The sequence below is a fragment of the Chelonia mydas genome, chromosome 1, assembly GCF_015237465.2.
Source record: "Chelonia mydas isolate rCheMyd1 chromosome 1, rCheMyd1.pri.v2, whole genome shotgun sequence".
In the NCBI taxonomy this organism is placed as follows: Eukaryota; Metazoa; Chordata; order Testudines; family Cheloniidae; genus Chelonia; species Chelonia mydas.
The window spans coordinates 307,214,942-307,236,542 of NC_057849.1; the positions used below are offsets into that span (position 1 = coordinate 307,214,942).

The 21,601-nt window shown below is 44.0% G+C and overlaps 1 protein-coding gene across 1 annotated transcript in view; it reads right to left on the reverse strand.

Moving 5' to 3' along the window:
• The window catches only part of GPR37 (G protein-coupled receptor 37), a 36,554-nt gene extending 20,193 nt beyond the window's left edge, over positions 1-16,361 (reverse strand). Inside the window, exons 1-2 of the mRNA XM_037888991.2 lie at positions 16,350-16,361; positions 48-96 (exon numbers count right to left, since the gene is read on the reverse strand). The gene's annotated coding sequence lies outside the window, so the exon portion shown is untranslated. The remainder of the gene's footprint in view (positions 1-47; positions 97-16,349) is intronic.
• Positions 16,362-21,601: the final 5,240 nt, after the last annotated feature.

Sequence of the window (21,601 nt, forward strand, 5' to 3'; positions counted from 1 at the left end):
GGGATCTTGTCCCTCCCCGCCCCCCCCCCCAGCCTGGCGGGACAAACCTTGAGAAGTTGCATCAACGTCTCCGAATTAACGTAGCAAGTGCAAACGCTAGAGGAACCCCCCGCCCCCCATCCAGCGCGCCGCCCTTTGTGGGGTAACACTTGCAGCGGGTCTCGAGCTGCTAATCACATCCTCTTGATGTTGGCTTTATCCCGGCGGTTTGCCTTTACTGCACGGAAAGGTCTCTGCGAACATACACGCTCCCTCCCCCCTGCCAGATCATTGCAAACACTCCTTCCTCTTCTCCAGCGCCTCGGAGTAAACAGGTTGCTGCATCCAGCCCAAGGGTGCTTAAGAGCTTTGCAAAACTCTTGCTGGAATTAGCGACCGCATCTGATCAGCGGGTAACACCGCAAGGTGAAATCAGATCATGAAATTAGCAGCGGCCAAGCGGCTCCTCGCGCCCGTTGCAAGTTCAGAGGGGAGCAGCAGCAGCCCCGGGAGTCCCCCCGCTAGTAACGTGTTGACCGGCTGCTTCTCCTTCGCCAGCGCGACGGGCGTGAAGAAGGGGCGGCGAGAGCCGCCGGGCCGGTGGAAAGAAGCGAGCCCGCGCTGCGCTGCATGGCCAGACGGGGGAGGAAGAGGAGGAGAGCTGCCTGCGCGCGGTGGCTCAGTACTGCTGCCTGGAGCCGGGTGGCTCCCCTCCTCGCTCCCGCCCTCCCCCCGGGGCGAGCTGTTCGGAGACGGCCTCCCCTGGCGGCTCCCGCCCCACTGAACCCTCCCGCCGCCCGCGCGCCCCTTTGTAGCGGCTTCCCCTTGCGGGGAGGGACGGGGGCCCGCAGTGCGCAAGCGCCACTCCAGGGGCCCGGCACGGCGGCTCTTCGCGCGACCTGCTGCCCCCGATCGCGAGTGGCGGCGGGAGCCGGGGGGCGGCTGCGCTGCTCGCTTCCGCGCCTCTGTGCGCAGGAGCTAGGTCCTGACCCACTTTCCCAGGGCAAGACGCTGCTCCCACCCAGCCTAGGTAGACCTGCCTTGCTGGGTTAGATCCGGGAAGGAGCTGCCCGGACATGGCAAGCGCAGCAACCCCGGGGATCACTCCCTTGCGGCTGCCCCCCCCCACACACCCCACTCCCCCCACCCTCGTGTTCCGGGTCTCCTGTAATTCTCCAGTCACACCCTCCCGCCACCTCCACTCTCCGTGCCAGCTACTCTTGCTGCTGCTGCCTTCTCCCACCTGCGGCACTCCTGGTCCTTCCTGTCCCATCCTGACCCCCTTCCCTCCCCGCGACCAGCTCCTCGCACCTTGGTCCCAAGCCTGCACCCTGGCCAGTGGGCGGGGACGCTTGCAGGTGGCCGTGGGGCTAGAACGCAGGCTCTCCTGCTCCGGAGGTTGAGGCCTGGATCCCATCCCCGGCAGGAGAATGGGTGGCGGTGGTCGGGCTGAACCCTTTGCGTTTTCATGCACAGTAGAGTGTGACCTCCTGGGTGGGGGAAAGGCCTCCTGAAGGAACCACTGATGTTTTTTCTCTTTAAATGGAGAGTTACTATTCTCTGCAGTTGCAGCCTCTGGCTATTTGGTAGTCATATCGGGGCCTCTTAACGGTGTCATCTGAGCACCAAATAGCTTTCATTTATGTGCCCTCACAACACCCCTATCAGGTAGGGAAGGGCTCTTGTATGCCCATTTTACAGATGGAGAACTGAGAGTCAGACTTGCCCACGGAAGACTGTGATAGAAGAGGGAATTGAACTGGGGTACTGGAGTCCTAGGCTCCCAATGGAGCAATCTTCCTTTCCATCAGTGTTACCTCATTCACCACTGGATTTGGAGAGGAGAAGATGTGCATCCAAGGGTAAGGATGGCAAGAACGAGAGCCAGATTATGGCATCCTGGGACCCTACACACAGCAGGACACAGGCCCCCCAAGACCTCTCCTTTGTTGTTGTGATCTCTCATCCATCCTCTGACTCCAACCCCACTTAGAGTGTTTGTGGCAGGGGCCAAATACACAAGGGAAGTCTGTTGGACCATGGGCCTACCATTACTCTTTGAGCATGTTAGGGCTTTCTTTCTTCCCAGACAGGCAAGGGTGGCAGCAGGGTTCCCTCCCCTCAGGAGTGGCAGGAATTGTGGCAAGGGAGCTCTCCTCCCAGAGGTTGGGGGAGCAGCATGGGGTTCCCTTCCTAATAAGTGGCAGCATGTGCAGTAGCAGGGGCCCCAGTACTTTCCGCAATAGCTGGGGTGTAGCTATTTGTGTCAGTGAGCCCACAGCACTTATCCCTTCTGCTTCACAAAGAATCCTCTGCTGGGATGGTTTTGGCAGAGCCCCTAGAATAAGGAGACCAGGAGTTAACCCTGCATTTAGATAGTACAGGTCAAACCTCTTACAGCTGTTGTTTCAGGCTGTCTGCAGACTCTAGTAAATATCACTACATTGGTTACACTCAGGTTTTCAACCTTTTCTCTGTAATCACAAAGGCTAGAAACTTACTTTTTTAATTAAAGAAAGAATTCTGATGTAATCACATGACTTCAGGACTTGGGGTCTGAGAAAAACATAGTGGTCTTATCTGTGGACTGTGACTCTGGGTATGTCTATGCTGCAGTTAAACACCAGTGGTTGGCCCATGTCAGCTGTCTTGGGCTCCTTGGGCTCAGGCTGTGGGGCTACAAAATTGCATTGTAAACATTTGGGCTCAGGCTGGATTCCGGTCTGAGGGATCCTACAGGGCAGTGAAAACATACCTTATGAAAAGGGTCTGCTCAAGGGGTAGAAGTGCTATGGCATTACCTTCTCCAGTGGAAGAGCTAGAGAGGGCTTTCCAGAAACTCATTGTCCTGATGATTTCAGCTGGTAAAGCTTGAGACAGGGAACAAGGTAAGAGAAAGGGAGCTGCGCAGGCAGAGTTATGGCTGATGGAGAAAGGGATATCCAAGGATGGGACTGTAAATGTAAGCCCTTCATATTTTGGTGTAAAAGTGCTTAATACTAGCCCAGCAGCAAATAATCATCAGCAGCTCCTCAAGGAGAGGCAATTGTTTGTGTTCCAAATGATTGGGGAAGGCAGGCCCAAGTGTCTCTCTCCCTCTCCTCCCTCCACACACTCTTATATTAGTTTCTTTGCTGCCCACAGTCAGAAAATCAGAGACTTTCCTCCTAACTCTCACCATGCCTTTCAAATTTCCCCTAAATCTCTGCTCCTTCTCAGTGCACCATAGTTGACCACACTCAGACACACTAAAATCTCCACTGAAATTGCTTTAGAATGCAAGTCCCTCCATCCCTGTTATTTCAGGTTTTGTCCAAATTTAACCCTTTGCAGACATTATTTTCCCCTTGGTCAGCACCCAAGCTTTTAAAGATATTTCTGGCTCTGTCCCAAAACAAGCCTTAAAGCCACTCTTTTCTCACCTTTCTCCCAAGTCCCTTGTCCATTCAGTTCAATGTACAAAAACAAGGTAGTTAAAGTACACCGATCACCCAAGGCATATTTTATAATTGTGAGAGCAGGGACTAAAATCAGGACCATGGGCCCAATCCTGTGAACTCTCCCCCTGGGGAACTCCCACTGATTTCTTAGAGTTCTGCAGGGAAAGTGTGGGACCCTGAATGGAGGAGGCAACCTAGTGACAGATGATGTGGAAAACGATGAAGTACTCAATGCTTTTTTTGCCTTGGTCTTCACAGACAAGATCAGCTCCCAGCATAGGCACTGATTCTGTGGGTGCTCCGGGGCTGGAGCAGTCACGGGGAAAAATTAGTGGGTGCTCAACACCCACTGGCAGCCAAGCTCCCCCCGTCACCTCCTCGTTCTCCTCCTCCTTCCCTGAGCATGCTGTGTCCCCGCTCCTCACTATCTCAGCACTTCCCACCTGCTGCCTAACAGCTGTTTGGCAGCGCTTAGGACTTTCCAGGAGGGAGGGGGAGTAGGCAGAGAAGAGGCAGGGTAGGGGTGGGGACTTGGGGGAAGGGGAGGAATGGGGTTGGGGTGAGGGTGGTGCAGGGGCGGGAAGAGGAGGGGGCCAGGGCGGGGCCAAGGGGATCGAGCACCCACCGGGTAGAGTGGAAGTCAGCGCCTATGGCTCCCAGACTGCTGCACTGCCTGCAGCACACTATGGGAGGAGGTGGGCAGCCCTCAGTGGTGAAAGAACAGGTCAAGGACTATTTAGACAAGCTGGACATACACAAGTCCATGGATCTGGATCTAATGCACCCGAGGGTGCTGAGGGAGTTGGCTGATGTGAGTGCAGAGCCACTGGCCATTATCTTTGAAAACTCCTGGCGATCGGGGGAAGTCCTGGACGACTGGAAAAAGGCTAATGTAGTGCCCATCTTTAAAAAAGGGAAGAATGAGAATCCAGGGAACTACCAACTGGTCAGCCTCACCTCAGTCCCTGGAAAAATCATGGAGAGGTTCTCAAGGAATCCATTTTGAAGCACTTGGAGGAGAGGAAGGTGATCAGGAACAGCCAACATGGATTCACCAAGTGCAAATCATGCCTGGCCAACCTGATTGCCTTCTATGATGTGATAACTGGCTCTGTTGATATGGGGAAATTGGTGGACGTGATATATCTTGACTTTAGCAAAGCTTTTGATATGGTCTCCCACAGTATTCTTGCCAGCAAGTTAAAAAAGTATGGATTGGATGAATGGACTATAAGATAGCAAGCTGGCTAAATCATCGGGCTCAACGGGTAGTGATCGATGGCTCAATGTCTAGTTGGCAGCTGGAGTGCCCCAAGAGTCAGTTTCTGGGGCCGGTTTTGTTCAACATCTTCATTAATGATCTGGATGATGGGATGGATTGCACCCTCAGCAAGTTCACGGATGACACTAAGCTGCGGGGGAGTGGTAGATGCGCTGGAAGGTAGGGATGGGGTCCAGAGTGACCTAGACAAATTGGAGGATTGGGCCAAAAGAAATCTGATGAGGTTCAACAAGGACAACTGCAGAGTACTGCATTTAGGATGGAAGAATCCCATGCACTGCTACAGTCTGGGGACCGACTGGCTAAGCAGCAGTTCTGAAGAAAAGGACCTAGGGATTACAGTGGACGAGAAGCTGGACATGAGTCAACAGTGTGCCTTTGTAGCCAAGAAAGCTAACCGCATACTGGGCAGCATTAGTAGGAGCATTGCCAGCAGATCGAGGGAAGTGATTATTCCCCTCTATTCAGCACTGGTGAGGCCACATCTGGAGTATTGTGTCCAGTTTTGGGCCCCCCACTACAGAAAGGATATGGACAAATTGGAGAGAGTCCAACGGAGGGCAACAAAAATGATCAGGGGCATGGGGCACATGACTTACGGGGAGAGGCTGAGGGAAATGGGCTTATTTAGTCTGCAGAAGAGAAGAGTGAGGGGGGATTTGATAGCAGCCTTCAACTACCTGAAGGGGGGTTCCGTAGAGCAGTGGTCTCCAAACTGGGGTGCACACACCCTAGGGGGTGCGTGAGATGATCCTAGGGGGTGTGCGGCAGCAGGAGTGCCGCTGGATGGCACTCCGCCATTTTATTTCTTCAGCGGCAGCTTTGCACATCCACGGTTGGTGTTCCCCTCCGGCGGCCCACCTGCGGTAAGTCTTCTGTTCTTCTTCCGTTGGCCGCGTGCCAGCGGCAGGTCTTCCGGTCTTCTTCCATTGGCGGCACACCTGCGGCAGGTCTTCCGGTCTTCTTCCATCGGCGGCACACCTGCGGCAGGTCTTCCGGTCTTCTTCCATCGGCGGCACACCTGCGGCAGGTCTTCCGGTCTTCACCCTGGGGTTGCGCGAGCCAAAAAGTTTGGAGACCACTGCCATAGATTATGGAGCTTGGCTGTTCTCAGTGGTGGCAGATGACAGAACAAGAAGCAATGGTCTTAAGTTGAAGTTGGGGAGGTCTAGGTTGGATATTAGGAAAAACTATTTCACTAGGAGGGTGGTGAAGCACAGGAATGGGTTACCTCGGGAGGTGGTAGAATCTCCATCCTTAGAGGTTTTTAAGGCCCGGCTTGACAAAGCCCTGGCTGGGATGATTTAGTTGGTGTTGGTGCTGCTTTGAGAAGAGGGTTGGACTAGATGACCTCCTGAGGTCTCTTCCAACCCTAATCTTCTATGAGGTGCACTTCCAGGGTTGGGCTCCAGATTTCCTTGATTGATATTAAGCTAAGAGGAAGGCTTAGAGCAGCCCTTTGTGCCTATGCATCTACGGCCTGCTTCAATGTACATTGGAATAACTGGGACTATTACCATTGACTTCAATAGGAATTGGATCAAGCCTGCAATGAAGAATGGATCCTTCCATATTTGCATCATTATTAACTTCTTATTATTTATTATTTATGTGCGTGTTACAGTAGTGACTAAGGGGCAGATCCTCAAAGGTATTTAGGCGCTAAATCCCATTGAGTTTAATGGGAGTTAGGCACCAAAATACCTTTGAGGATCTGAGCCTAACTACCCCAATCAAGCTCAGATCTCATTGTGCAGGGCATTGTACTAATGCATAGTAACAGAAAGCCCCTCTCCTGAAGAGCTCTGAAAATTCTCAGTTACCCTGAACCCCCTCTTTATGTTCTTTGTTTGAGATGTGCAACAGTGGCAATTTTAAGAGATTTCTAGACTTGAGAACAAGTGTGGTGAATCAGGCACCATCATGTTAAATGTTCCATAATGTTAATTAAGCCATTTCTGTCTCAGTAATGTAAAGAACACTTGGGACAGCTAAGGGGTCAAGAAGATTCTTAGGGTGCTTAATAAATAGCAAGTCTTATCTAATAAAAATCTTGATGATCAGGAAAAAAATATGACAGCAGGAAAAGAAGAGCAAGGAAAATGTATTTTTAATTTTTTTCATATTTTTCCTGTTTGATTCTGTGCTCAGGTGGTGCGTAAAAGGAGCTGATGATAATGAGTGTACATTTATGGCTCCTTTCTTCCTGAAGGCTCCCACAGGACATTATAAAGAGATATGATAAATTCACTGCTTGTTCCTAAAGGACAGTGGTGTTAGTGAGAGTGTTGCTTCTAGCTTTCATAGGGAAACAGCAGACAGGAGTCATCAGACACATTGCTCTTTTGCATAATTCTGGTATCAAATAATGGATCAAAAAGAGGAAAGTTACGTTTGGTTTACGTCACTTATCCTTTAATAGTGAGGTGAGAAATGAGTAATGCTTGACTTTCTCTGTGTCAGCATTCCTTCTGGCTTATATAATAGTACCAATAACTGATTTTTGAACACAAAACAGGGCCCATAAATTATTGCTCTTTGCTGACAATTTTGCCCCATTGTTGTACTTCATTAAATATTTTGTTTGGTCGAAAGGACACACAGGAGCAGAAATAAAGATTTTCTAGGAATCTAGCCACATAGTCATCTTATCTGAATAGGTGAGGATCTCCCATTGTTTCATGTGGCTTCCATAGGAGCCTTTTATGGACGTCTCTATAGCTTTAATCTTGCCAAGACATTCACGTAAAAGAGAATTGCCATCAGAGGAGTGATTTCACACAGGGTGCTTCCTTATCTTACTGGGATGTAGTCTTGTGTAGGGTTTGGGTTGTCATGGTGCTTCTGATCATAATTATTTGGCTCTCGCAAACTATAGTGAGTCTCTTTAATTGGTTTTTAAAACAATTAATTTGCCATTATGACTATCCTCACTCTACCATTTGCTGTTGCAGAGCTTGACCCCTCGAAAGATTCAAAAAGATGTGTTTGAGAATTTGATTTCCATGGTTTCAAATATACTATTAATAAATTCTGCTGTGGTCCATAATATTTCTGGTTTACTTATTTCTTAGTTTACCAACCTGGTAACTTTCGTATTAGTTATTTAGCTCTTCTGATAAGATCTTCCATTAAGATTAATGATATTTCTTCCACTGCTAATGGTATCATTCTACTTCCAATTCAGAAGCTTTTTACCCCTCCGTAGTGTCCTGTTCTGCTAAAGGAGTTCTACAAATTGTCACAGCCTCTGTGCTAAACCATATATCATCTTAGAAATAGACTGACAAAACACAAGAGGATTAACACATAAAAATTAACTTTTCTCTGTTGGTTGGCACAAGTGAAATCTGGTTTGGACAAGTGAAATTTGGTTTGGCGGTGTCTTTGCAGCCAATATATATGATGATAGGAAAGACAATAAAAGAACTCTAATCCCTTATTAGAGTACGGAAGTATGGCATTTGAAAGGTTTCCAAGGACATACATTACCCTCTCTTGGTGTGCAATTACATTTCAGCTATGGTAAAGAAATCAATAGGATCTCAGTGTCTACAACTTGCTTTTTTGACATTTCAGACATTCATTCTCTTGAAGAGACTTAGTCTGAATGTGTTATTATGCTGCAGTGAAAAAGAATTTCTGCTATCTAATGAGCTCTGATCAGTGTTAACATCCTACAGCTGGTCAATGAAGAGGGGGAAGAGTAAATCTACCTGAAGTAATGTGTCCTTTGTTGGTTTCAGACCCTGGCACATTCATCTTGCTCACTGTAGTTACAAGATCATTTCTTATTATCAACTCTCTCATCTGAGTGACACCTTTCCTCACTTTAGATAACCCCAGTTGTAGAGACAACTCCTCCCTTTATATCTCTCCTGTTTTGATACATTATATTGTCAAAAAGTCTGAGTTTATATAGAACATATTTCTACTGAGTAGAGTCAGTGGAATTTATCGTTTAGGGCCTGATCCACAGCCCACTTAACCAGTGGGAACCTTTCTATTGACTTCAGTGGGCTATGGACCAAGCTGTTAGTTCAATGGTAAAATGCCAGTTTTGAAAAAGAGGGACTCAAAGTTCTATCCGAAGATAGGGAATTACTTATGATTACTGTTGTGATTCTGCACGGATTGAACTCCATTAGGCAAGCATATGACAATCTGAATGTGTGGATTACTGTCCCTGTATAGCTTCAGATTTTAAACTATAATACTTTTCCTCAGCTCTCCTTTTTGAAGGTCTAAGTTTTCCCTTAAAAAAACAGCATCAAATGTTCATATCACTGAGGCTCCATATATCCTTGCTTTGAAAGGATTATTTTATTATTTTATTATTATTATTTTATTTATTATTTAAAAGGACAGTTATTCTTGTTTTGAAATACAAAGCTAGCCATTAATCACAGATACGCCCTCTGGTTTCTGTTACTTAAAACAAGTGATCTATATTACACAATAACATACAACTGGTTATTACTTCCATTTCTGTCCTATTCGTTTTCCATGAGGCAGAACAATAAATTGTGCATCTAATAACATAGGTTATAGCAAGCATACCACAGCGAATGAGGAAGGAAAGGAATGAAGTCGGTCCATTGCTTAGAGGTGAGCAAGTTGTATTTATATCAGATAGAAAAGGAAGCAAAATATTTATAACTGCATTTCCTAGTCAGAATATAGATTGAGACAAAGAGACTGAAAGCACATCTTCATCTGCACCAGATGACTCTATTTCAGACACCAGTGTTTGGTTTCATCTCTGTTACCAGTAATCTTGTTCAGAAGTTTCTGTGCAGAGGATACATTCCCAGACAGAAAAGTCTTATTCTACATCTCCTAGACCTTAGGAAGAAACAACTTGGATGGGGAGAGTCTTTCACCTGTAAATCTATTTATAGGACATACAGTATTTTTCTCCTTTTTTCTCTCTCTCTCTCCCTCCTCATCTCTCGCTCCCTCCCTCCCTCCTTCTTTCAAACATCAGCTAAGATTTTCTCCCTGGTACAAGAAGCAACAGGAGATACAAAAGGCAAGAGAGTACTTGTGGATGCAGGTTTAATCTTTTCCATATTTTGCGGAATCCATGCCATCTTTCAACATATACAAGAGCATTCTCACTAGAGCAAGAATTTTAATTTCTACAGTATCCCCATCGGAGGCTTTTTCCCTTCAGGGATTTTTATCTCATTTTGTTCTCATCTTCTTTTATACACTTCAGCCTACTGTCCCTGTTTCACCAATATTTTTAATTTCATGAAACACAGACCTGGCTCCACTCTTTCATGACCTCCAGGTTTGATTATTACAGTTCATTAGGAATGGAGCCATACACCTTGAAAAGGCTCTGACTGCTATTAAAGCTATAGTCATTCTGCTTAGCAACACAGGTCACCCTGATATCATCCTAGATCTCCACTCTCTGCACTGAATCCCCATTTAATACAGAGTCCAGTTCCAGGGCTCTGTTCTCAGATTTAAAGTCTTGTGTTGGAATGGCCCAAGCTACCTGAGAGATCTGCTCTCCCTCTGCACCTGTGGTCTCCTATGAAAGCTGTATTCCAGCCAAAAATTGGAGACTCATACAGATGACAGAACTTTCACAGGAGCTGGGGCTGGACTACGGAACTTGCTTCTGCAAGAGATAAGAACAAATATGGAAGTAACCACTTTGAGAACTTCAGTTTAACTTTCCCTCAATAAGTTCTTCACACATGGACAGAAACATAAACAAATGAGAGACCTAAAAATAATCAAGCTATTTCTACAAAAGGTAGAGAAAAGGAAGGAGAGAGAGAATGAGATTATTTCTATTTTAAAGTACCTGGGAGAGGTATAAATACCTAGATGGATAATTGTCACCTCAGTCTTGTCCCTTTTGTTTGCCACTTGTCTTAGATGATTCTCCAGATGTTCTAGTTTCATTCCTGTGATGGAGAGATGCCACTTTATTATTGAACTTGTTTTCTAGATGGGCCTGCACTTGATCTGGGTTTAAGTGGTTCTCAGAAGGAAAACTCTTCTGCTGCTGTTGTCAGTGGAGCAGTATCTATGCCTAGTAAATATCAGGTGTGTAATGCCGGAGTGAGATCATGTGTCTGTGGTGAGTAAATGGATGTTTGGAGCTGGATGGTGGGACTCTGTCCGTGTGTGTGTGAGAGAGAGAACCAAAGAGAGAGAGAGCAAGAAATAGGTGGTGCAGTGAGGGGTGGGGAAGCTATTGGAGTGGGCACATGTAAGGGTGGCGGAGGCCAGTGTGTGTGTATGTGTGTCTGTGTGTATGTTGTGTGTATGGACATCTGTGGTGTTTTAGTGGCATGGTGTGACTGACAAGTGTGGGCAAGCAGTAGATACATAAAGGAATGGGGAATGGGAGGTAGTACACATGGGGAATGGGGTAGAAAAGAGGAAGGGACTGGTGATTACAAAGTGGAGGGAAAGAGAAGAAAGGAGGAAGCTGAGAAAAAAGAAAGCAGTCATTGAAGGGAAGGAGGGGTTCTCCTGAAAGAACATGGAGAAGGAGCTTGAAGGGGAAAATCAACCCAGGGAAAGAAAGGAAAAACGAGAGATTTGGAGAAGATGGGGATTAATAGAGAGTCAAAAATGGATAAGGAACTGGTTAAAGGGGAGACTACAAAAGGTCACGCTGAAAGGTGAACTGTCAGGCTGGATGGGGGTTACTAGTGGAGTTCCTCAAGGATCAGTCTTGGGGAGAACTTTAGTTAATATTTCCATTAATGACCTTGGCAGAAAAAGTATGTGTGCTTATAAAATTTGCAATTAGACAAAGTTGGGAGGAAAATGGAGGAGCACCGGAATATCATACAAGGAGATTTGGATAACCTTGAAAACTGAAGTAATAGAAATAGGATGAAGTGTAATAGTGCAAAATGCAAGGGTCTAAAAAGAAGATTTTTTGCAATAAGCCAGGGGTTTATCAGTTTGAAGAGACAGAGAAGGAAAAAGACCTGGAGTATTGGTCGATCACAGGATGACTATGAGCAGCCAATATGATGTGGCTGTGAAAAAGGCTAATGGAATTCTAAGATGCAGCAGACACAGTATTTCCAGTAGAGATAGGGAAGTGTTATTGTCATTGTATAAGGCACTGGGGAGGCCTCATCTGGAATACTGTGTACAATTCTGATCTCCTGTTTAAGAAAGATGAATTCAAACTAGAATAGGTGCAGAGAAGGGGTACTAGGATGATGAGAGGAATGGAAGAGGAATGGATGAGAGGAATGCTTTACTAGAGGAGACTTAAGGAGTTTGGCTTGTTTAGCCTAACAAAGTGAAGGCTGAGGGGCGATATAATTGCTCTCTAAAAATACATCAGAGGGATAAACACCAGGGAGGGAGAGAAATTATTTAATTTAAGGGCCTATGTTGGCACAAGAACAAATTAATATAAACTGTCCATCAATAAGTTTAAGCTTGAGATTAGAAGAAGGTTTTTAACCCTCAAAGGAATGAAGTACTGGAATAGCCTTCCAAGGGGAATAGTGGGGCCAAAAAACCTAACCAGTTTCAAGACTGAGCTTCATACATTTATGGAGGGGATGGGGGGAGGGATAGCTCAGTGGTTTGAGCATTGGCCTGCTAAACCCAGCGTTGTGAGTTCAATCCTTGAGGGGGCCATTTAGGGATCTGGGGCAAATATTGGGGATTGGTCCTGCTTTGAGCAGGGGGTTGGACTAGATGATCTCCTGAGGTCCCTTCCAACCCTGATATTCTATGATTCTATGACAAAGTTGCCTATAATGGTATGTAGCCAATCTACAACTGCTGTTAGCAAATATCTCTAACAGCCAGCAATGGGACACTAGATGAAGAGGGCTCTGAGTTATTGCAGAGAATTCTTTCCCAGGTGTCTGGCTGGTGGGTCTTGCCCACATGCTCAGGATCTAATTAATTGCCATATTTGGGGTTGGGAAGGAATTTTCACCCAGGTGAGTATGGGCAAAGACCTTGCGGTGGTTTTGCCCTCCAATGCTGCCATAGTCACTTTTTGGTTTGAACTAAAGTAAATGCTGGATTCTCTGTAACTTGAAGTCTTTAAATCATGATTTGAGGACTAGAGTAACTCAGCCCGTGGTTAGGGGTCTATTATAGGAGTGGGTGGGTGAGTTTCTGGTCCTGCAATGTTCAGGAGGTCAGACTAGATGATCCTTTCGGGCTGTAAAGTGTAAGTCCTTGAGTTTGAAGGAAGCACTGAGAAAGGAGCTGCCACATCTCACCTGTGCCTGACTGTCACTCCATACACATTGTAAGGAGAGTGATCACTTTAGATAAGCTATTACCAACAGGAGAGTTGGTTTGTGGGGGGGGGGGGGGGGGGGAGAAAACCTGGATTTGTGCTGGAAATGGCCCAACTTGATTATCATACACATTGTAAGGAGAGCGATCAGTTTAGATAAGCTATTACCAGCAGGAGAGTAGGGTGGGGGGAGAGAAAACCTTTTGTAGTGGTAAACACCCATTTTTTCATGGTTTGTGTGTATAAAAAGATCTTCTGTGCTTTCCACAGTATGCATCCGATGAAGTGAGCTGTAGCTCACGAAAGCTTATGCTCAAATAAATTGTTTAGTCTCTAAGGTGCCACAAGTACTCCTTTTCTTTTTGCGAATACAGACTAACATGGCTGTTACTCTGAAACCATTCAGTTCCTGACTGCCTTTCTCACTGTTCTGGTTCTTCCCCTTGAATTGTACATTAGACCCTGCTATCAGGCCCCTCAGTTCATTCACCACCTAGACCCTTATCCTTACATCTACCCCGGTACAGAGGGCTTTCCTCTCCCTGCTTCATGATGTTAAGTCTCTGCAAGTGCAACCCAAACTTGCATTAGCCTTTTTTGTCTGACATAACACATTGCAATCTCAAGTACAATTTGCTGTCCACTGCCATCCCAAAGTGTAAGTCTCTTGGAATTTATGCTTTTCAGGTTGCTTTCTTCTTGCTGTGGATTGTTCTTCCTAAAATGTATTAGTTTGCTGCTTCCTTTTCACTAACTTAGATCTCAGTTTGTTATTTACTGTCTATATTTCTAAGATCAATACTGTAGGTCCTTTTTATTATTATTTACCAGTCATGACTGCCTTTTGCAATAACTCCAACTTTAGTATTCTCTGTAATGTTCTTGTACATGCTGTTTACCTCTTCTTTAATATCAGTGTTAAAATCAGAACTAACTTTGAACCTTTCAGCAGCAGCATTGCACACCTCCCCACAGTATACTGCCATTTATCATCACACTTTGTCTAGGAACCTTCATTCTGTTTTCAATCTACCTGACAGTGCTCATGTCCAAGGCAATTTGAATTCATTTTGTGAGATTTAGTGAGATGCTGTATTAAATCCTTTATTAAAATCATGCTGTATATCTTTTATTCACTAGTTCTGCAGTTCTATCAAAAAAGCAATCACTTTTTTTTCCAGCATGATTTGTTCCTTCCGAACCCATGCTGCTTATTGCCCATGGTTGTATTATCCTCTGAATGTTTGCAGTTTTTTTTTTTTCTCAGCACTTGTTATGTTATTTTGCTAGGGTCTGAAATTAGACTCACTGATTGGTGAATGAATGAAGGATCAATCATCTTTCCTTTTTCAAAGCTTGATGTCACACTTGTTTTGCTCTACTCCTCTGTTTGTGTTCCAGTTCTCCATGACTTTTCAAAAATAATTGTCAGTGGTTCAGCATTTGCAGGGTGCACCCAGGGATGCACGTCATCTGGATTAGCTGGTTGAATGTTTGGATTTTCCAAGTATTTCTTTACCTGCACATTATCAAGAGCTAGTTTTTCATGTCTTTCTTATTTTCCAACTGTCAAAACTTCTTATCTTTATTTTTTTTTGACAAATACAGACGTTAAAAATGTATCTGCCTTAGAATCATAAATTCTAACACCCTCCTCATTTACTAATGGGCCTACTTTCAAACTAGTGCTTTTCACTCACCTTTCACCTCTTATTAATCCCTTTGGCTAACGTTAACCCATTCTGGGCTCAATCATGCGAGGTGCTGAGCACTCTGGTCCTGATCCAGCAAAGCACCTAAACACATACTTAACTTTCTGCACCTAAGTCCTAATGATTTCTGTTGGATTACTCACATGCGTAAAATTAAATGTGTGCCTAAGTGCTTTGCTGGGCTGCAATCAGAGGGCTCAGCCCCTTTCAAGAACAAGCCCTTGATTGTTGCTGCCATTATTAACCCACTTTGTATATTCTTGTTGATCCCCCCCATCCATTAATAAATGGAGTGGGATTGTTCACTATTTTATGGTGTGTGCCAGCTCTTCATTTCATACATTTTCTATTTTTCATCAAGTTTTTACTCCGTAGGTTGTGTTTATGAATTTTCCCTAACTTACGGCCTGATCCAAAGCCCTTTGCAGTCGGCGTCTCCCTGTTGACCAAAATGGGCTTTGGATCAGGCTCTTAGTTACCAGCCTTATCGGTTATTTAATTTGGGTCCCCTTTTCCAGTTATCATCCTTGGTGGGTTTTTTTGTTTTTTTTTCCCCTCCTCTACTTCTAGCTCTCTTTCCCTCCAGTTTGCTGCCCCATAATAAAAGACCTTTCACTTCCCTGCTCACTGACAACCTTCACAAAGCTATTAACTGCCTCTCAGCAGCTAGAGTGGTATTTTAAGTCCATTGTCCTGTGATCACATGTTTTCATGAGTGGCTGCTTGCCTGTATGTGTCTGCCACCTCCTACAGAAAGAGGCTGGTGTACGTGCACAATTTCCTAAATTAATTTTGCAGACTTATTTTCTTGAGCTACGGTAATGTTGTTCCAATTGTCAGTATCTCTTAATAAAGATGTCATGGGATCACTGAGGAGAAGAGGCAACTCCTAGATGCAAATTCTGCCTCACGAACCCCCAGTAAAGCACAATAGTCTTTTGTCATATGGGGCACCTGAAGCTACAGATGGATCTTGTCTATAGTTACACCATCTCGGGCTGTGATTTCTGAAGCTAAATAGTGTCAGAGTGTATCAGTATTTAGATGGAAAAGCTCCAAGATAAACCCAGATGCTTCAGAAAATAATGCACTCTTTCCTTGGAATCACTACTGAACCAGTGCTTCAGCATGATTTTAGCAGGCACTGGATTCTTAGAGTATGTCTTTCCCATAAAATATAATGCCAAGGCCCCGTGTATCTTGTGGTCAGTAAAAGATCCCATGGTGTCTTTTTTAAGATTAGGAATGTTTTAAAACTTCAGTTTTGCTGATAGTAGAGAGACAAGGAGGGTGATGTAATTTACTGGACCAACTTCTGTTGGTGAAAGAAACAAGCTTTTGAGCTTTGCAGAGCCTGCATTTGAATGGTAAGTGATGTGATTCAGACACATGATGGGCCAGATCCTTGGAGCTGTCTAAGCATTACTAACTGCAGGGCCTGAGAGAGTGAAGGAGTAAAGCCACCTTTACAAACCCCCCGACCCTGTAGCCTGCTTTGATGCTCAGGACTGCTCTAATGTACGCTAACTGCAACAACCTTCTATGTAAATTTGCACTGGCCCAGAATCGCAAGAGTAACCTGAACTCTGTCTATGTTCCCTCCTGCCCTAAACAGACTCCCTACTCTGGAGGGATCATGAAAGGGTATTTTAAAGCCAGTGTCAAGGTTCCTACCCCACTCTGAACTCTAGGGTACAGATGTGGGGACCTGCATGAAAACCTCCTAAGCTTACTTTTACCAGCTTAGGTTAAAACTTCCCCAAGGTACAAATTAATTTTATCCTTTGTCCTTGGAATAACCACTGCCACCACCATACTCTAACTGGGTGTACTGGGAAACGTAGTTTGGACACGTCTTTCCCCCCAAAATCCTCCCAACCCTTGCACCCCACTTCCTGGGAAAGGTTTGGTAAAAATCCTCACCAATTTGCATAGGTGACCACAGACCCAAACCCTTGGATCTGAGAACAATGAAAAAGCATTCCGTTTTTTTACAAGAAGACTTTTAATAGAAATAGAAGTAAATAGGAGTAAAGGAATCACCCCTGTAAAATCAGGATGGTAGGTACCTTACAGGGTAATTAGATTCAAAACATAGAGAATCCCTCTAGGCAAAACCTTCAGTTACAAAAAAGACACACAGACAGGAATAGTCATTCTATTCAGCACAATTCTTTTTTCAGCCATTTAAAGAAATCATAATCTAACGCATACCTAGCTAGATTACTTACTAAAAGTTCTAAGACTCCATTCCTGTTCTATCCCTGGCAAAGCAGCATACCAACAGACACAGACCCTTTGTTTCTCTCCCTCCTCCCAGCTTTTGAAAGTATCTTGTCTCCTCATTGGTCATTTTGGTCAGGTGCCAGCGAGGTTACCTTTAGCTTCTTAACCCTTTACAGGTGAGAGGATTTTTCCTCTGGCCAGGAGGGATTTTAAAGGGGTTTACTCTTCCCTTTACATTTATGACAGCCAGCATAGCCAGCTCTCTGCCAACCAGGGATTCCCCTGTCAGGAGAACCCTCAGCTGCCCTTTTGGGGCTCCTTTCTGGCACATTTATTCTACAGTAGGGTAAAGGGGTCAGACTGAGGGCTAAGAATCTGGCCTGAATACTTGTACATTATTTTTATCCTCTCAAAGAAGGTATTTCGTCAGAAGCATGAAGAACAGAGCATCCAAGACATCCTGCAGAAGGAGTCTGGATAACTAACTGGAAGAAATGTTTAAAATGGTCTCTTCAAATAAAACGCAGACTGGTAGGTTTATGTAAAAACAGGGGCTCTGGATTAAGGTTAGGTGGAAAGCACACGTCATTTATTGTTCTTTTTAGTTTTATATATAGACCACAGATTAAGAATAATTTAAAAACTCATTTGTAAAATGAGTTTTATCCCCTTTGATTTGTTCGTTCTTTTGCTCTGTCAACATGCATTTCAACTGGATGCCGGGAAAAGGGGGAGAATTGGCTTTGTAACAAAAATACACATATTATACATACATACACACATCACTGTGCCCTACTGCAGTATACTTCCGTATCAGCAAAAGTCTTTATTGTGTCCACTTCAACATAGGTTTCTGTTATCCTCTAACAGTACATTTATGTGAAGAAACAAACAAAACAAATATATTCATTAGCATACTAGTATCACAAAGGCAACTGTAGGTCTGTAAAGCCACTAGCACAGGAAGCTAGTTCTCTCTGTTTTGTGTCTTCCATCGTTATGTTTTTGTGAAGGAGAAAGACTGTTTGCATAGGTCCAATAGTGTGGTAAGTCACCCACTAGAGCACCCCAGAGAAATTAAAGTAAGAGGCTGCTATTTTCTATAGATGATCAAAAAGATTTAACGAAATGGGGAAATAAAACAAAACCAAAACAGCCAGCTTGCAAGGGTGAGAGTCCTGATTTCATTGAAGGTCTTTGGATTAATGACCAGACAGACAGATGCAAAACAGGCTGTATGTGGGGGGAGGGATTCCTAACTGGAGGGCTGCGGGTGGCATAAGCGTCTTCATTCCTTGAAAAATACAAGGGTGGTGACAGAACAACTGTGAAGGACAGCTGTCAAAATGGAGGAAAAAATCTGCACAGTGCAAGTGATTGTATGCTGGTAAGTGATGCTAAATACCCAGCTACCTTTTCCACTCGCATCCAGACAAACTGTGCTTTCTTGATGTTCCCTGCAATGATCTTAAACCTGGATGAGGAATGAGAAATTGTTTCCTGTACTCATATCTGTCATACCAAATCCATCAAGATTATCCCCTGTACGGTAGCCATTCCACTATACTATCAAAAATAAATAAAATCAAGTAAAAATAAACATCTTCATCAGGCATTCAGTAAATTAGGAGTTGCCCTAAGGGACACAAATCCCAACATGTGGGTGCCTACAGGGCATTTTTTAATAAAATATAAGTATGCTCTGGCAACTAGTACAGAACATGGAAGTACTATATTAAATTGTATAATTAATTTTATGTTTTATTAGGAATGTAATTGCATACACACAACAGCTGATTGAAATTATACACGTGCCCAATATGTAATGGAACCCTTATACAATAAAATATATAAGAGAACATACTAAAATACACTCAATATCCTGCAAAGAGGCCTGTGGCACCTTACAGACTAACAGATGTATTGGAGCATGAGGTTTCGTGGGTGAATACCCACTTCGTCGGATGCATGCACTCAATATCCTGAAATTCATACAATATACAGGGAAATTTCACAAGTTGCCACACACCTGTACAACACTAAAATGTACATTTTATATGTAGTATACATGCACGCACACCCAGTTATACACACATGTATACTCACAGGCATATAATATAATATTTAAATAGTACCACTCTCCTCCCTCTAGCCAAAATGCTGGAGTGTTGTATATTAAAATAAGATCATAATAGAGTAGAAATATTTTTTTAAAAACACAGGGTCTATTTTAAAATAATGAAAATGGGGAGAGATCAAAGGAAACAAGACTTGAGGTGGGAGGGAATGTTATGCTGTAGGGCTGTCATAACAGAATTGTGATCTCAGGCTGATTTCAGACAGGATGGTGGAATCTTTAAACCGTGGGTGGTATATAAGCACAGATACCCATCAGTTCAAAGCTCAAGGAGTAGGTCTTACATGTAGCTAGAGTGAAGCCTGGTAAGGGATTTAAAGAACCATAGGCAGCAACCAATGTAAAGAATGTAGGGCAGGTGTAATATGTTGTGATCTAACAGTGAACACTCATGCCACTGCAGTCTGAATAAGCTGCAGAGCGGTAGCTGCACTACCAAGAGCCCTCTGAAGCGGGAATTAGAATAACTGAGCTTCAGTTGCAAAGTCATCAGTGAATAAAAAAGGCTCAGCTGGTGTAAACGGCATGATTCTGCGACTGGAGGAGTGAGACTCCTCTGATAGATGACTTCTGCCGAACTGCAAGGCTGTGTTCGCGGGCTTGGGGACGAGAAAGCACTGCTGCAATCAACTTGCAGCATCGCTCAGACTTTTCTATAGAACAGGGGCTGAATCTGCAAGTTCCACAGGGCAAGTGAAATACAATTTGCATCATCGGCATAATAATATTCTATCCTACATTTAGTAATGAGGCTTGATATATACAGCATGGGAGATGGGAGGGAGCCTCGGAGGATGCCACATTTCACATTCCTCCACTGTGGACCAGCACATCCAGTTGTCTCATTTTCTCGGCAGCTAAAGGAACGGCCTTGTGGATAAAGTGCTGCAGTGGGACTTGGGAGATCTGAGTTAAAACCCTCATTCTGACACAGATCTTTTTTGTGACCTTAGGTAAGATATTTCGACTGTCCATGCCTCAGTACCCTGTCTGTAAAATGTGGATAGTAACAGTTTGTATCTCCTGCCCTTTATCTGTCTTGATCTATATAGATTCCTTGGAACACAGATTAACTGCTACTATAAATCTGAAGTGCCTAGTACATGAGCATCCAGCATTGATTGGGCCTCTATGTGCTGCCATAGTACAAGAAATTAACAACAATAACGATGACTGAGAGAAGTTTCAGAAATACCTGCAATATCCCTTAGTTGTTAAAACAACAACAAATAATCAGTCATATTAAAAAGCTACCAAAAAGCCCAGCCTGATCAACATGGTACTAAAAATTATTATAGGTAACATAGTACGGTTGCCCACCACTTTCTGTTATAGGTTTCTCTTGTCAGTTTCTTATATCTTTTCCTAAGCAACTGTTTGAGCTACAATTTCCAATGATGGGTGTCTTCCTCAGATTGTCTTTTTTTTCTTATATTGCAACTAAAGGAGTTCCGGTGTTTCGACACTGAGATTAAGGAAAAATACATTGTTTTGTCCATGTGAAAAATATACAACCATTTCTTTGAGAAGCTCTAGGACCCAGCAGAACTTTACCCACTTTGGCAGCAGAGCTCAAAAGTCCTTGAACTACAGCATGGTTGCTTTCTTATCTAGATTATGAGCGCTGATCACATTTTTTCAAACATGGCTGTCTAAATTTAGGCTTCTAAATTTCTGATAAGCACCTAAATAAATGCGCCCAGATTTGCATCTCTGAGGAATCTGAAGACTTCTATTTAAATGCTTAATCATAGATTTATCTGAAGTTGGATCATTTTGTTATCTGTATTCTTTGGCTTTTGGAGCTAAGAAAAAGGTAACTTCATCTTTCTTAAAATACATTTTAATATAGAAATATTTGAGAATCTTTGCATGATATTATACATGTTCATACATTTTAAACTTCTGAATTGATATTCATCAAAGTTAACTGGCTTTTTAAGTCTCAGTAAGATCTAAAATAAAAGCCAGGTTTAGCATTCCTAGCTTCAGCCACTTTTCTGGTTGGGAAATGCTGGAAAATTATTTTTGTCAGACCTGCTTCATCAAAACCAGTTGAATCAATTCTCCTCAAGCTTTCCAACGTTTTGCGCTGAGATAAAGTAAGCAGAACTGAATCCCCAAGGAAATTTATTTGAAAGAAAGTCTTGAGCAACTGAAAAGGAAAGTATGAATGGAAACCACTTTAAAGTAACAAGAACAATCGTTACAAAACACACCTGTTCTAACATAAATGCCAAAGGTAATGGAAATGCAAACACACCTGTTTTCTATGGTATGCGGTACATACAGGGTAGCTCATGATCTGCTCTGTGGGGGTATTATTTACAGCCTTCCTCTCACCATCAAGAAAGTCACCTAAAAGAGGGCAAGGAGAAAGCAGAGCCCTGGGTCCATTCCCTCCCTTCCCTATTTTCCCCTCTGCTTCAATCTACAAAGTGGGGTTGGAACACTAGATGTGGGGGAGAATGGAGGGGTAAGGGAAGAAATTTGCAGCAGCCTAATGCACATCACAAAGTACATCTCCACCAGTGAACTCCTGGAGAGACTGCACCTTTGGAGGCACAA